At 34.2% G+C, this 18,250-nt stretch overlaps 1 protein-coding gene across 3 annotated transcripts in view; it reads left to right on the top strand.

The window, feature by feature from the left end:
- The first annotated feature begins 1,318 nt into the window (after window positions 1–1,318).
- LOC106662226 overlaps window positions 1,319–18,250 on the top strand; it is a 28,198-nt gene continuing 11,266 nt past the window's right edge. Inside the window, exon 1 of one of the 3 annotated variants that reach the window (XM_014386134.2) lies at window positions 1,319–1,485. The gene's annotated coding sequence lies outside the window, so the exon portion shown is untranslated. Of the gene's footprint in view, window positions 1,486–7,717; window positions 7,960–13,137; window positions 13,598–18,250 lie in introns of those variants that run through there. The other 2 variants (XM_024225417.1, XM_014386133.2) reach the window with 2 other exon arrangements.

Here is an 18,250-nt window from a genome sequence, read left to right as displayed (position 1 = left end):
AAGTTTGTGTTTCTCTGAGGCAACATTGGCCCGGAAAGTGTTAAATATTAAAACTGCCATTTGCCTCACCTTGATTTTATCCCTTGCCCAATACTAGAAATATGTCTGATAAACCAAAATAATCAATTTAAGACCAAATTACAAATTCACCTAGATTCTCATAATTTAGTCTTGATAATTTTTAATAAAAACAAAGAAAATCCACTCATTTTATATGAATTTAATTACATTTAAATAAAAAAACGGATATCTTAAACGGTGCTATAATTATGTTCCGTGTGTTTATTTATTTGAAGTTTTAAATGAACCCATTATGATTATGTGGAGATCGTGAGGTGCGGTCTTGTGTGACGAAGGTTTTAGAAAAACGTGTGTTTGGTGATTAGTGACCGTTAATCGATATTTATTTAGAAATTGTGAGATGAGATCTGGTGTGATGTAGGTTTCAGAAAAACATTTTCTTTCTCGTGCCAACGTTTCGTTCTTTATTTTAGCTTTATCTAAACTAAACACCTTAATTAATTGAAATAAAGTAATTAGTCAAACGGACCACGAAAGTTAAAATGAAGTATACCTCCACTAAAGCTCTCCGTAGACATTTCATTTGTCGCCGAGTATCAAATAGAATATACGACATTTAAAAAATGGCAAAAAGAGGGAAAATTGAAAAGGTGGGGTTGAGATGGGAAGTTAGTGCCCGAGTGGTTCGAAGTCACGATAGCTCAAGTGGTAGAGCAGTGGCGGATCAAATCCCGCTCATGCCACTGACTTTTTTATCTCAACCAATATATTATATAAAGATTAATTAATTGAAATAAGTTATTTGGTCAATCGGACCACGAAATCTAAAGGGTTCACCCTTATATTACGGGTGAGTTTATTTATTGAATTTATTTTCAAGGATTAAGACACAAATCTGTCAAATATAAAGTTCAGCACGGTTTGAAATATTTTACAAAAGTTCAAAATGATTGGCTCAGTTCTAAATGAAAAACGTTCAGGGTGGCCACAGAGGTTCTCCCAGTGAGATTATTATGTCAACGCAATATAATGTTGGACTGATTCTGTTCAACAAGTCTTAACCGAAAGTTCATACTTCACAATATGGTGAAAATCAGCGTACTGCAATTTTACCGTACTCTGTGATCATGTGCCTAGTATTAAAATCATACAACTGGTCGAATAACGCGTCATCCACAAAATCAACTTCCGCGAGAAAAAACGAAGATAGCCCGTATCTCAGTTGTAATAAATAATAAAGCGCGGAATCAGGGTCATTTTAATAACAACGCCGGAGTGGGGTCTACGGCTGTATTCTATTTAAACTATCTGTGTGATTTTCTTCTCATTCACACACCCACTCTCTCCCTCCTTCTCTCCTTTTCTATTCATTTTTTGTAATTCTAATTGCGAGAGTTCATCAACCTAGGATGATTTATTTTGATCCTCTCAGTTCAATCCGGAGGTTGATAGTGTCAAACCGAGGTGAGTAGCAAAATATAATTAGGTTTAAAAAATGTGTATTCAGGGTGTGAAATTTTATGTGTTTTACAACAACATTTTACATAACTTACGTGACGTGCAGTGGGATACATTCATATTTATTTTGTAAGTATAAATACAAACGTATTATTTTACCACTCTTGTATGTTTATAAATTAGCATTGAAAATAATATTTAACCGGTAACTAATCTACTTAGTCTTCCTGTATTTTTTCTTTATTTTTGGTGTGAACTGAAAAACTAGTAGTTTCTTCGTTTCCGATCATTTTGGTTCAGACTCGTTTAGTATATCAGGCTCTTTTGTCTTTCCATCCAGAGGTGGCTTGTCAGGGAAATAAGCACGTTGAAGCACATGGCCAGATGAATAAACTTGTCTAACAGACCGAAATGGTGAAACGATTATCATTTTCCAAATATTATTTATTACTAAATTCACTACTTTTCGTGGTCCGTTTGACCAATTAAAATCTTTCGATTAATTAAGGTTTTTAGTTGAGATTAAAAAGTCAGTGCCACGAGCCGGGATTCGAACCCACGACCTTCGGCTAGATACGCGGCTGCTCTACCACTTGAGCAATCATGATCTCGATCCTTTCACCTTTAGAATTTTCCCTCCTTTTTGCTATTTTTCACGCTCGTGACACTGACTTTTTATCTCAACTAAAAACCTTAATTAACTGAAATTATTTATTACTTATTTTAATCAATTATTCTTTCTATGTAAGGTCTTGGCTGAGGTGGAAAAGTTAGTGTCACGAGCTGGATCAAACCCACGACCAAGACAGACCTTACATAAAACAAAATAATTAATTGAAATAAGTAATTTGGTCAATTAGGTCACTAAACATAAGAGTATTAATATTATTTACTACGTCAAATAAATCAACATATCGAATTTACAGATTTTTTAGACTCCCTGGCCATAACCTTATGATTTAAATATATTTTACTCGGTTTTATTAGCAAAATCCAATCTTACAGAAATAATTAAGAAATCCTGATAATGCTGATTAAATTTAAATACATATGAACAAATAAAGACAACACTTAAAGCTTAATATGACTGACAATGTTGAACTGTCACTAGGACTTTCAAATCTCGCGGATTTCGACATTACTCAAACCCGTTTCTGCTTTGCCCCATCTTCAGTGAGGAACTTTTATCAAATTGAAAAAATTCCTCGAAACCCGCGAGTGTAGTTGGAACCCAGGACCAGTTCAACATGTGTTCACCTACAACCACCATGACACAATACCACTAAGTTGGTAGGGGTTTTAATACAAAAAAAACTATATACATATATACACTCACATACACACACGCGCGCGCACACACACAAACACGAAGTTTTTAAAAAAGTCCATGTTACATAATAAAAATTATATCATTAAGATGACAATTACATATTCCGTTCTTTACATTAAGACTATACTATTTTTATTTATTTTTTACCCGTGTTCGAATCCAGCGGCCCTGCATTCGAACCCGTGACCTTTACCTTACATTGATGAGTGCCGTGTCAACGCTTAAACCGTTGCGGTCACCGACGCCCCCGACTAAACTATTGTATGACCATTTTGTGGATGGTAAATATTTTTCATCCTTGAGGTTCGGTGTGTTTGAAGAATACCAGGACGTTATTTTGTATTTCTACACTCTGCCTCAGCATATGAATATTGTGTGGTGAATAGTGACCGTTAATCGATAATTATTCAGAAATCGTGAGATGCGGTCTGGTGTAATGTAGGTTTCAGAAAAACATTTTCTTTATCGTGCCAACGTTTCGATCTTTATTGAGATCATCTTCAGGGCCTGGGATTTACAAACATTGTTTACATTTAACAAATACATTTAGGATGTGGAAAAGTGAATTTAAAAATATATTTTTTATATTCAATCAAAGTATTTCTACTCACTCAAAGTGTTTGTCTTCTGTGTAATTGTGCCATTCTTGCGTGTCGTGTTGAGAGGGCCAGTGAGATTTGCTGTTTTATGTTTATATACGTTGGAATTTGAAGTGTGGGAAAGGAAGTCGGTGTAGAAAAGACATTTTTGTATAAGGCGTCGGCTTCTTTGAGGTGAAAAGGGCCGACGAAGGGAAACAATGTGTTGGAATTAGTTCGGCCAGATTATCCTTTCAGGATTATATAGAAAGGGAAAAATAGGAAAAGGAAAGCTAAATTGTTGGATAATTAGACTATGTGAAAAATATTTGATGTGTGGAATGTAATGTAATGATATATATATGTTATCTATGTGTAGAGATTAGTGACCGTTAATCGATAGTTGTTCAGATATCGTGAGACCGCATCTCACGATATCTGAACAACTATGTTATCTATATTGAATTTGATTAATGATATTGGCGTAGCTGAATTCAGAAATCGTGAGATGCTGTCTAGTGTGATGTAGGTTTCAGAAAAACATTTTCTTTATCGTGACAACGTTACGATCTTTATTGAGATCATCTTCAGGGCTCAAAATGTTTGTCTTCTGTGTATTAGTGCCATTCTTGCGTGGGGTTTAGAATAACCCAAAATGCGTTCGTCATAAAAGAAAATATTTTTTCCACCAACCCTTCTCGACATTAAAGAAGGATGTGTGACTTCACAAAAATCACCCAGACTCAACACTGCTGATGGCGCAAGAGCGACCCGCGCCTGTCTTACCAATTCAACGAGGATAGCCAGTCGATCCAAGATTTTTAAATTTTATCTGCCTTTCAATTAGTATAAAAACAGACTTAACCGAATTTCTCAATTGGATCTATTTTCTTATTTTTCTTTTCAACAATATGCCTGTTTAGAAATCATGTTTCCTATTTCTGCCGACACATAATCACTATTACTTAACGAATTTTGCAATAGTATAAACAATTACATAATACAACCATTTCATAAACAGAAATGTCACTTTTTTGAAAAACAGCTCTGAATTTATGAGTTATCAACTTAAAAACTTGTCAGTTGAGCACTTTTATGATCTAATTATAAAGTTAATTATCAATATTATTAGTATAGTTATTCAGATATCGTGAGATGCGGTGACCGCATCTCACGATATCTGAATAACTATCGATTAACGGTCACTAATCTCTACACATTATTAGTATAAAAGGACCAATGTGACCGAGTACAACGTCTATTTGACACGCTTGCGTTTCTGGGCTTAAATACCGCACAATCATTGAAATTTTGATTAAGTTTAAAATGAAAAAATGTGTTTTGAGGTGGTCTGACCTTTGTTTGACCTGATGTTAGACTTTAAAGCCCTCCTGTATGACAAAAATTACTGTACTTACTTTTATGAAAAAAAAAAACAGATGTTTTTTCTTTGTATGTCTAAACCTTGTTATATTAATGTGCCTTCATTTTACTAAAATCTTTCTTACCGTCCAGTCACTTAATACAATGAATGGTAATTTTTGGTATTTTCCTGTGACGTTCAGTGTGGTTAATTTTATTTTAAAACTTGCTCTGCATGTACAGTATTGGAAACTACTGATAACCTTAAAATCTCTAATGTACCTGACTTTTAGGGCCATAAATTCTTTTTATTTAAATTATTGTTTATATCATACAACCATTCTTTAAACTTTTAAATTTCGAGAGTTTTTGACAATAGAAGTTGTACATGCACTTTTTTAAAAAGGTGATAATATGATTATGCCAAATTATAGACCAATAACTATTTTGCCGGTTTTTACTAAAATCTTTGAGAAAATTCTAAACCAACAGTTGTTGGTTTGTAATCAAATAATTTTTTGGACACAAATCAGTATGGTGAATTTATACGTATGTACGTTTATGTATAAATTCACTTTTTTCCACATCTTACATGTATTTGTTAAATTTTAAACAATGTTTGTAAATCCCAGGCCCTGAAGATGATCTAAATAAAGATCGAAACGTTGGCACGATAAAGAAAATGTTTTTCACACCAGACCGCATCTCAAGATTTCCGAATAATCGTTAGTTTACAAGATGCTGTACTAAATTTTGTTAGTACAACATTGAAATGTTTCTGAATAAGTTTGGTTTGCCAGAGGGTACAGTCGGTCTGTTTCAGTCAAATGTTACTGGTCGACGACAAAATGGTGCGTGTTGGAGGACAATTTTCCAATCTAAAGATTGAATAAATTGATGTACCATAGGATCTAATCTGGTGTCCGGTTCTGCATTTAATGACATTTTTACGAGGTTTCTGGAACTTTCCTTAACAGGTTACGCAGATGCTATTATTAATATATTATATATAACAATTTCCATTAAAAGAGATCATTTGGTTAATCTTTTAGAAACTACAACAATAAAAGTTCTATTTGAAGGATGGATGATTGGTTCCCTGCGAATGTGTTATATCTTAGCCAAGGATAAAAGAAAGACATTTGATCTAGTTCTTCTAATTTGTATGGGGTCACTAACAATGCGGATTTTGTTAAGCTTCTAGGATTAATAAGAGTTATCATCTCCTGAATTGGAGTAATCATTGTGAAAGACTGAACTCTAATATATATCTATTATATGGTCATGAATCAGGTACCCTAAAAGTAATTAAAAGTGGGTATTATTTATTTAAGCATAACGCATAGTATACTTGTCTGAGGACAATCAGCATCTGTGCACAGCAAAAAAGAATTCGGGTCATTTTCAATCTTGGGTATAAGAAAATTGTTTTAAAAAAATGTTAAATTACGCCTTCTCACCTTACCATGTATTTATATTTATTATTATGAGATTTACATAAAAATAGGAATAAATTTGACGATGTAAATAATTCCATCATATTTAGTTGTTTATTGACCAAATTAATTCAATTAATTTTTCGTTTTACTTAAGGTTTTTTGGTTGAAATGAAAAAGCTAGTGTCATGAGCGGGATTCGAACCCACGACCTTCGTTTCAATACGCTGCTGCTAAGCCTTTAGCTATCGTGAAGTGGTTAGAGCAGAGGCTTATTGAGCCGAAGGTCGTGGGTTCGAATCCCGCTCGAGACACTAGCTTTTTCATTTCAACCAAAATACCTAAAGTAAAACGATTAATTAACTGTAAATAACGTAAATAAATATTCCATCCGTACCGCTTTAAAATTATATGGTTCTTACACTTGAGTGAAAAAGTCAGAAAATTGTACAAATTACTGGATGTCCAAACTTTACAATAGTTAGCCCAACAATCGCAAGTTCTTTTCTTTGAATATGTTTAACAAATCTTTTAAGTTTGTCAACGAAGTTGGTGAATTTTATTTTTAAACTTTAATGTTATGTATATATGCAAATTTTTGTGAACATTTTGTGTCTATAATACCTAAAGCTTGTGACACACTATGATAAATGTTATTCTATTCATTCTTGTTATTTCTTGGTTTATGTTTAATTTTCAACGTCTTTCTTGTACTGGGTTAAAAAAGGTAGACTAGAAACACATGAATAGTAAGGTCACTCAGAATGATTGTTTTAACAGCAAAACTGCTCATGAACCAAAACGATCATGTTTTCTCCCAATTAGCACGAATTTATTTATTTCTAACATTTTTTATTGTCCTAAAAATACAGATAAATTTATAATTAAAATTTAAAATTTTAATAATTTGGGAGTTTGTTGAAAATTGATTTTTTTACCTAGATTCTCAGATAATCGTCGCTGCTTGTTTCACACTTTTGTTCTGAGCTACAATCCACCCTTTCAGAATTAATGGTCACTAAAATTAGTTACTATGATATCGACCGACTTCGGTTATATTCTGGTTTGGATTATTGACCGTATAGAGGTATTTTTACTTAGATGAAATTCAATAGATCTAATTAAAAAAAGATCAAAGACTTTAATTAACATACTTTTGCCAAATTATAAGGTATATTTTTAAAATATGCTACTATTTTCTAGTAAAGACATGATTTCCCGGAAAAATAAATAGGCGGTTGCCGCAATCTGTATACCTAATCAGGTCTTCCTCGCTAGACGGATGTTTCTTCCGGGCAAAATTATACACTTAGGCGGTCTCAAATTTTCAATTGGATTTCGGACATGAACATCTTTATTTGTCTACTTTGCTTTGCATAATTCATGAAATCAGATTTGACTATGATTTTAAAGATAATCGTTTGAAGCATATTTCAAGGATTCTTCTTAATTAATTTTCAAGTATACCATTTTCAGTTGATTTTAGCACATTTTATTAGAACTTACTACAATAAAAATTGATTTTTTTGAAGGTAGAAAGTATAAAAGCAGTATTGGACACAATGAAATTCCCTTGACAATTCATCCAGGCAAGTTTGTTTTCAGTGGTCCAGAAGCGATCCCTCAGTAAAAAAAAGGGCCACCGTCCTACATAAGAAAAGGCATTTTTCTTCAATAACCGTTCGTCCGATTACAGAAATCACTTTTAGCGTCCTCTCCAGGCTGTTCGGAAGAAAACTTTCCGACGGGCAAAGGATTTCTTTATTGATCAAAGGTAAAGAAAATTCCATTAGGGAAGGGGATGACATCTTTATTCTTTTGTTATCTCAACGCTAGCCATTGTATCAACAAATAAATGGGAGAAAAAAGCCAAAATGATTTAACTTTTCGTTTCTTTCTACTGAACAAAAGCATAAATTTACGGTCTCCTGTAACAGACCTTTATAATTATAAATAATTATTCAGAAATCGTGAGATGCGGTCTGGAGTGATGTAGGTTTCAGAAAAACATTTTCTTTGTCGTGCCAACGTTTCTATCTTTATTGAGATCATCTTCAGGAATCTCAATAAAGATCGAAACGTTGGCACGATAAAGAAAATATTTTTCTGAAACCTACATCACACCAGACCGCATCTCACGATTTCTGAATAATTATCGATTAACGGTCACTAACCACCACACATTATAAATAATATTTTTTTCGATACCAAAAATTAATGCTCAATCCCAAATTAAACAGTAAAAATTATTGGTTTCCCTTTTATAATTTTGAATTTTTTGAACAATCAAAATTATTTAAGTACCTGAAATTCATGAAATCAATATCTTTTGGTAATTAAGTAAAATATTATGCATTCAGAAACAAAAAAAAACCAGAAGTTCTTATTTTGTTGTTTATTTCAATCTATACGTGTTTTTTATTAATTATTAAATTAATTAAAAGATACGAGATCAAAAATTCATGATGCTAATAAAAATTATTTAATTATGATGGTTTGAAAGAAAATCCCACAAAATTCCGAAAAATAATTTAATAATTGATTAAAATTTAATTAACAATTTATTACCTATCTTTGCTCCAATAACACATGTTACATCTCCTGGCCTCGCGGAAAGCTTTAAGTATCCTCGGCATGGAGTGAATATGCAATCAGATTTCCTCTTGAAAAACAGAAGCCCATTCTTAAAACGATGCCTAACCCATCTTTTTTTCATGTCTCATAAGAGTTCTATGATATTCATGTCAGGAGAAGGTGCAGGCCAACTCATCGTGGAGATCCTTAAGGTGGCCATTCACGATCTCTCCAAATGGAACCGCGCCAAGCCGTACAGCTCCATTTGGAGTGCCTGAAATTTGAGGGGGCATTCACGACCGCTCCACAGGCAGTCGCTCCGAACGTCAACGAGTGAATTACTTTCTCAAAATGGATGACGATCTCTTGTGCTACTTTTCTGTTTATTTACATATTAAAAGTAAAAAATCGAAGAGGAAATGGTGTAAGAACTGGCTCCTGAACAGAAGCCGTAATATCCACATCAGTTTGATGAAAGATCTTTCCCTTTAACCCCCTGATTGGAGGAACTATTTAAGGATGGATGAAACATCTTATTTATTCATTATATTTAGTGTTCTATTGACCAAATTACTTCTTTCAATTATTTAATCTTTTTTGTAAGGTTTTGGTTGAAATGAAAAAGCTAGTGCCACGAGCGGGAATGAATCCATGGCCTTCGGCTAAATACGCCGCTGCTCTACCACTTCAGCTATCGTGACTTCGATCCTCTCCGACACCAAAAAATGGCAAAAAGAGAGAAAATTCGGAAGGTTGTAGGTTGAGATGGGGAGTTGGTGCCCGAGTGGATCGAACTATCGAAGTCAGGATAGCTCAAGTGGTTAGCGCAGCGGCGTATTTAGCCGATTGTCGTGGATTCGAATCCCCTCGTGACACTATTTTTTCATTTCAACCAAAACCTTACAAAAAAAAGATTAACGTCTTATTTATATTTACTCCAGCTTGTTACCCCTTGATTAGAAAACAAAAGACAGCCATGAGAGAAATCATCACTACATGAAAGGTTGGCAACCACATTACGATTTCTCGCTACAGGGATGAACTACAAAGAACTTAAGTTCTCTCCTACGATTTCTGATCATTGTTAGGGGTTGTCAATACCGCATCTCTCATTGCATTTGTATCCTTTGTTTTGAAAACGTCGACCAACTGGTTGAGGATCGGATTTCTTTTATTTCTATCGTGGTAATATAATCATTGTCCACCACTTTCATAAACATGGTAAACTTTCATACAATTCAATCACCTCAACAATAAAATCTCGAATGGATGCCATTACCAATAAAGAACAAACGTTTTTGACTTTTTGAGAGATGTTTGCTCAGTGACAGAAAGACGGAGATTGCGCCAAAAAAACGAGGGTTTTCTCATTCACGACCAGGCCAGCGCGCCAAAATCCCTACCCTCCACGCCAGGTTTTCCCATTCACGAACGCGCCATGCCGTCGTCGCGCCGTAGAAATTTGGAGTGGCGTGATGGAGTTTGGACCGGTCGAATATTCGGCACAGCCGGGCACGCCAGTTCAGTTTTGCCAATGACGTGGTTTGTGGAACGGCGTCGCTCCGTTTGGACTGCTTGGAGCAATCGTGAATGGCCACCTTAGATCCTTTAAGTAATGGGTGACAACTTGAACTAAATGCTGTCAAACATGATCATGCCCTAACACGAAGCTGTCCTCAAAAAATGGAACGAATGGATCCCCAGAAGATCCGTTTTGCATGATGATCAGAGCATGGACGTTGATTCGACCCCATACCATAACTGTCTTTGAAAAGAAAACTCACGCATGGCTCGTGAAGCAAAGTGTTCTCCAGGTCTTCTCCGCACACGTTCACTGACAAACCAAACTGGCATTATTCTGTGGAACATTTTCACATTGTTCAACTGTTTTTAGCTAGATGATGATTTGGGAATAGTCGCCTTTCTACTCGATGCCTCTCCAGTAGTACAGAACCTAGACGGCGGGATGTTTAGGAACCGATCTACTCTCACTAGCCTTCTGGTGACTGCTTTTAAAATTCATCCTTATTTTAATTAATCTTTATGTAAGGTATTGGTTGAGAAAAAAAAGTCAGTGTCAAGAGCGGGATTTGAACCCACGATTTCGGCTAAATACGCCGCTGCTTAACCAATAGTGACTTCGATCCACTCGGCCACCAACTTCTCATCCATACCTATCATGGAAGCCGTTAAATGACGTGACAATAAATAAATGACAATAAAATATTTAAAAAAAATTTGACCACTTTAATATCAAATATTTTCATATACAGCATGAATCACGTCCGTTGGACACCTTTGCATTCCTTCCAAAAGATTTCTAGTAAAATCCTGAGGAATTCTGTCCCATTCATCAAGAAGAGCCGTTGCCAACTCTTCTACGTTGTTAGGACCTGGTTTCGCCGTCGTACACGTCTCTTCCCAGAAGTGTTCTATAGGGTTCAAATATGAACTTCGAGTAGGCCACGCCGCGTACTCAATTCCAACTTCTGTCAGGTCATTCACAACACGTGCTGTAGAATGTGGAATTATCCTGCGTTAGCAAGAATCTCTCGCCGATGTGGGAGGCAAATGTCACTACTGAAGAGATCTTCCTCACACAACAGCCAATCCGGTGCGAGCGTTTTCAATGCCACCCCAGAATATCAATGACCCACCAGGGAATGCCAACTGTGCAACCGTACAACATGGGGCGTATCTTTCTCCTGAGCGTCTCCATATGAAATTACACCCATCTGAAGATTTGTGGCCAACTTTCACCTCCTCTGTAACGAGACCTCGTCCCCAATCTTCCAATGTCCAATTCACACGTTCTTTGCCATTTCCTGAGCTGTACTAGAAAGAGGTCAATAGGTGCCGGGTCCTGAGTTTATTTACATAGAACACTACATTTCTGATGGAAATCGAAACATTTTGGACTTGTCTTATCAGATTTCTTATTTCATTTCCGTAGTTCTGCAGCTTCATAGAGCCTGACGATGGATGACTGACCTAGGTCGACCCTGTCCTGGCCTTCTAATGTGAACCCTGTTTCTCTGAAGCCACTAAGAAACCTTCTTATTGTAGAGTGATTTAAATTCAGTCTTCTGGCGACGTCGCACTGGCTGTATCCTTCCTGTAATAATGTTATGACCCTGACATTATCATACTCACTCAATTGCCTGACTGGAGCCATTGAAAAAGGTGCAAGAATAAGAATGATACCAAATGAAAAGAAAGAAACAAAAAGATTAACTAAAAACGATCTTTAGGCGAAGCAGAATGGATGGGCATAACGCTACTTTTTGCCCAAATGATAGTAATCAGTACAAAACTAAACATAACATTATTTACCGTTTATTTTGACTACGATGGATTCCAATTAACTGTAACTAAGGTGGAAAGATAATAGATTTAATTTTAGACTAAATAAATTGAGTGGTACGCTGAATTTGTACATTAGTGTGCAATCGTAATCGATCAATAAAAAAAAAGTAGAGCAACGGTCCGATATAGCAATTTGACCTTAAGGCCAAAGGAGGGAAGAACATAAGTGTGCCAAATTGTTTTTCGACAAACAAAGGAAATGAGCAGACATGAGAAGATGTAGTTTGATAAATGCTATTAAATTTATGTAATGTAAGCAACAAAGAGAGATAGAAAGAGAGGGGGAAAACGAGAAAAAATATTAAGGGGAGAAATGTGTAGTGATTAGTGACCGTTAGTCCATAATTATTCAGAAATCGTGAGATGCGGTCTGGTGTGATGTAGGTTTTAGAAAACATTTTCTTTATCGTGCCAACGTTTCGCTCTTCATTGAGATCATCTGCAGGGTCTCGGATTTATAAACATTGTTTAACTTTTACAAATACATGTAGGATGTGAAAGGAAAAAAACGAATTTATACAATGCAAGAAAATTTTAGATTAACAAAAGAATAAATTTATACAATGCTAGGAAATTTTCGATAAAAAAAAGAATAAATTTATACAATGCTAGGAAATTTTCGTTAAAAAAATGAATTTATACAATGCTAGAAACTTTTTAGATTCAAACAAAGTATTTGTACTCAATCTGTGTTTGTTTTCCGTGTAGATATGTCATTCTTTGTGTCGTGTTGAGAGTGCCAGTGGGATATTGCATGTACATGTACATTGAGATATTTATGAATATATTATGTATTTTGAAGGGGTGGGGAAGGAAGTCGGGATAGAAAGACATTTTTATATGAAGAGTCGGCTTCTTTGGGGCGAAAGGGGCCGACAATGGGAAAAAACGTGGGTAATGGTTCGACCTGATTACCATTATTATATCATGTTATTACAACAGACCGCATCTCACGATTTCTGAATAATTAAGGGGGGAGAGAGAGAGAGAGAGAGAGAGAGAGAGAGAGAGAGAGAGAGAGAGAGAGAGAGAAAGGGAGTGTACCAACAAGAAGATTCAAAGATTGAATTATAGGGAGAGAGAAATTGAGAAAATGTAAAGGGAGGGAGTGAAAGAGAAGTAGAGAGTGAGCTTATCTCTTTAAACAAAATTTATTTGTCTGTCAGCTACCTAACGATCATTTTTGACCAAATTACGCTATAAAAGCAGAATTTTTGTTTTCCTTACTATTAGCATGAAAATTCTCTCAGTCTCTAGTATAATAAGGAGTAATTCGCCCCGGAATGTTATAAAGAGAATGCCGCGTCAAAGTATTTTCCCGTTAACTAACTACCTGAGGGATTGAGAACTTCAAAACCTCCTTGGAGTAATTGTGAGAGACAGTTTGGAAAGGCTCGCTCTACTCGGAGCTCCGTGCATAGAAGTAACAACTGTAACAGAAAGGCTCCAATTAAAGGATTCCGCTTTTGCTTGTAAGTGTTTAATTATTATAATTGGAATTAGGATTGCAGCGAAAATTTTACAACATGCCGACAAGAGGAATGGCCACTGCTTGAAAAAATTCCAGTGAAAGGCGAAGGGCACCCAATTAGATTATTTCTATTGTAAATCGTCCATTTAATCAAAAACCATCCAATTTTCACTCATAGAACTAAAATTAAAACAAATTTAGCTAACTTTAATTTGCCTTTCATTAAAAACGATTTAAAATCGAAGGTCGTGAGTTCGAATCCCGCTCGTGGCACTATTTGATTAAAATTTTTCATTTCAACCAAGACTTTACATAAAAAGTATAATTAATTGAAAGAAATAATTTGGTCAATCAGACCACTAATACATAATGTGGGTTGTTTAGTGACCGTTAGCCGATAATTATTTGGAGATCGTGAGATGCGGTCTAGTGTGACTTAGGTTTTAGAAAAACCAGACCTCATCTCACGATTTCTGAATAATTATCGATTAACGGTCACTAATCACCACACATTTTTAGAAAAACATTTCTTTATCATGCCAACGTTTCGATCTTCATTGAGATCATCATCAGGGCCGGGGATTTATAAACATTCTTTAACTTTTACAAATACATGCAGGATGTGAAAGAAAAAAAATTAATTTATACAATGCAAGAAAATTTTAAATTAAAAATACAATGAATTTATACAATGCTAGAAATTTTTTAGATTCAATCAAAGTATTTGTATTCACTCAAAGTGTTTGTATTCCGTGTAGATGTATTATTCTTAAATTCACTTTTTTCCACATCCTACATTTGTATTTGTTAAATTTAAACAATGTTTGTAAATCCCAGGCTCTGAAGATGACCTCAACAAAGATCGAAACGTTGGTACGATAAAGAAAATGTTTTTCTAAAACCTTCGTCACACCAGACCGCACCTCACGATCTCCACATAATCATAATGGGTTCATTTAAAACTTCAAATAAATAAACACACGGAACATAATTATAGCACCGTTTAAGATATCCGTTTTTTTATTTAAATGTAATTAAATTCATATAAAATGATTGGATTTTCTTTGTTTTTGTTAAAAATTATCAAGTCTAAATTATGAGAATCTAGGTGAATTTGTAATTTGGTCTTAAATTGATTATTTTGGTTTATCAGACATATTTCTAGTATTGGGCAAGGGATAAAATCAATGTGAGGCAAATGGCAGTTTTAATATTTAACACTTGTGCCAATGTTGCCTCAGAGAAACACAAATTTTAGCAATTGTTTAAAGCGTGAGATTTTCTCCTGTGGTTTCCGGAGTGTTGTATCTGTAATTTAATCCTTACAGATCATCTTGGTCTGCCTAACAACTTTTTCTGGTTGGTCTGTCAGATGAGTTTCGGCGTTTCGCCATCTTCAGCGTGTCTCAATGGAGAACCCGTTGAATCTTACCACCTGTCTCATCCTGATTATAACCCAGACCCAACAAATAAGATGGCGACATTTCGAAACGCGTTTGTCATACCAACCAACCGTAGATGAATTATTTACCGTTAAACGGCACTAAACAAACAGAGATGCTAACAATTTTTAAAAACTGTACAAAACTTAATCAACACATTCATGAAAACAAAAAATAAATTCAATAAAACCTCGAAATATTAACTGTTTTCTTGAATTTTAAATTGGCTATTAAACGGCACTAAACAAACAGATGCTAAAAAACATTTAAAATCTATACAAAAATTAACACATTCTTCAAAAAAAAATAAAAAAAATAAAATAAAACCTCTAAATATTAACTGTTTTCTTGAATTTTAAATTGGCTATTAAGACCAATTAACTTCAGTTTACCAACGTTGGCATATTGTGTTATACTCTAAGTTAATTTTACCTCCTAGCTGTAAGTTTAACGTTGCCTGAGGGTTGTACAAGTACCTGCATCTCAGGGGAACATTTCAAGTTACAACTTACACGTAATGAACCTTAAAAACTTATTTTCAAAAATTTTAATGAATGTTTTTGACGCACGAAATATACAGCAAGGAAACAATTTTTGTCGATAAACTCATACTCTGAAATTACGAATACACTGTTTTAATAGGCATACGCATTTATTGGAAAAATCTTAATCAGCTTGGTGATGTATTCTGTATAATTAAACTGCCGTTCTAACGTACAAATGTAATAACTGCATTGTATTTGTCACGTTTTTAAAAAAATATAATGAGGTTTGAAAATTGGTTTACCTTATCGGAAAGAAGTTTATTTAATGTAAAAAATGTATCTAAAAGCTTGAATTACACTTGGAAAATGTATATAATGCAATTTATACTGCAATAAAAGTATTTTATATATATATGTCACATTCAGATTTAAATGAACCGCCATTGCCCCTCCACACACTCAAACAGTGATAGGAGTAGGGGCCAAGAAAGGGCTATTTTTTTNCTATAATATATATATATATATATATATATCTTCTCCGATATAATTAGTGATGATGATTAGGGATAAGCCTAATTATTAAGAGAAGGAATTCCTTTTATCAGTCTTAGAAATTTAATTAATAACTTAACAGGTTAGGTTCCCATATATGCTAACCTTTCAAATTAATTAATTAAGCTTCAAAAGATGTGGATTTAATCCTCGAATGCTCGACGAAGAAATTGAATTCCAATTGAAGCTGGTCGTTTTTAATCTAAAATTTATTGTACCTTTTTAGTTGGTCGTATTAACCACTTTACTTGCTTTAATTAATATACAAAGTACGATTGAGTTGAAAAATTAGTATCACGAGAGGGGATCGAACCCCCGCCTTCCGATGGGGGGGAGTACTGATCCAGAGGTCGTGAGTTCGGGTTCCACCAATTTTTTAAATCAACCGTACTATGTATGGTAATTAATTTAATACAGAATTAGAGTATGTAGAATAAATTGTTAGGAATTAACGTATTACGAATAAAAATAAAATATTTCATAGCATAAAAACGCGTCTAATCGAGAACTATAGGGAGAACAGGCGGACCTTAATCCCAACTTTCAATTTTTACTAAATCCACATAAACTAGTAAACGTTTTCAATTTTAGTTTATCAATTTTTGCTACACTGTCCAAAAAAAAAGTCAACTTTGGAAATTCTTGTTTTCTCGGTCTTGTCCTAGCTTCAGTCATTCCTCAGTAAATTCAAAATTCGGGAACATGCTAATTTTTGCACTTTTTACGATAACATCAAATTGAGGGGTGGAGCCAGAAAATCGTCCTTGAAGTGGCACCCTACAGCAATCGATAGGAAATTTTAATAAGTGTCTGACCGGTTTTTTCAATGAGCACATAAATAATTACGTTTCTTTGTAAAAAAAAAAAAAAAAAAAAAGCTATTCAAACTGAAAACAAATATTCCAAACTATGATTTATTTTGAAACGGTACGAAGCACAATTTTTTCTTACACCTTGAAACTTCAGTTTTGTTATATTTTAAATATATTAAATGATAGGAAGGAAAGGCTAAAATTGTATAGTAGGTATTAAAAAAAAAAATCGATAGGAAATTTTAATAAGTGTTTAGTTGGTCACATTCCACTTTGACCAATTTCTCAACCGTTTTCAAATTATTCCCGACTTTAGGGCAAAAAAAACGTGAATTTAAGAAAACAAAAAAAAAGACTATTCACACTGAAAACTAATACACTGAACTATGTGATTTATTTTGAAACGGTAAGAAGCACAATTTTTTCTTACACCCTGAAATTTCAATTTTGTTATATTTTAAATACATTAAATCACATCAAGGAAAGACTAAGATTATTAAGGTTTTTTCAATGTACACGTAAATAACCACGTTTTTGTCCAAAAATCGGGAATAACTCGAAAACGGTTGAGACCTCGAGTAAAGCGGAAGGTGGCCGATTGAAAGCTTAGTAAAATTTCCTATCGATTGCTAAAAGGACCATTTCCTGGCTCCACAGCTCAATTTCAAGTTTTCGTAAAAAGTGCAAAAATTAACATGTTCCCGAATTTTTGAATTTACGGATGAATGACTGAAGTTGGGAAAACATTTAAACAAAGAAGCCGTCTTTTTCAGCGAAAAATTTTCAAAAAAAAAATAGGACGTAGTGCAGGCCTGTGACTTAAAAGGCTGAGAAAGTATATATGTTTTTCTAAAGTTGGTCATTTTTTCCTGCAAAAACCTGGTTGTCTTCTTTATTTATTTTTTATGTGCGGTATATAAACACAAAATAGTAAATTTCTCTCTCTCTCTCTCCTCTCTCTCTCTCTCTCGCTCTCTCTCTCTCCTCTCTCTCTCTCTCTCTCTCTCTCTCTCTCTCTCTCCCCCCCTCTCCCTCATATCAGCTTATTTATTTTCACTATATCCACATAAACTAGTAATTTTTTACTATGTATACATTAATCTCAGCTTACCAATTTTTACTGTATCCACGTAAATAGGAATTTTTCACTGTGTATATATTAACCTCATCTCATCAATTTTAACTATATCCACATAAACTAGTAATTTTTTATTATGTATACATTAATCTCAGCTTACAAATTTTTACTGTATCCACGTAAATAGGAATTTTTTACTATGTATATATTAATCTTATCTCATCAATTTTCACTATATCCACATAAACTAGTAATTTTTTACTATGTGCACATTAATTTCAGCTT

This window comes from Cimex lectularius, unplaced genomic scaffold (assembly GCF_000648675.2).
Source record: "Cimex lectularius strain Harlan isolate CLEC.00 unplaced genomic scaffold, Clec_2.1 scaffold51, whole genome shotgun sequence".
Taxonomy (NCBI): Eukaryota; Metazoa; Arthropoda; class Insecta; order Hemiptera; family Cimicidae; genus Cimex; species Cimex lectularius.
Note: the sequence above shows the minus strand (reverse complement) of the source record. Positions and strands in the feature narration are given on the sequence as shown.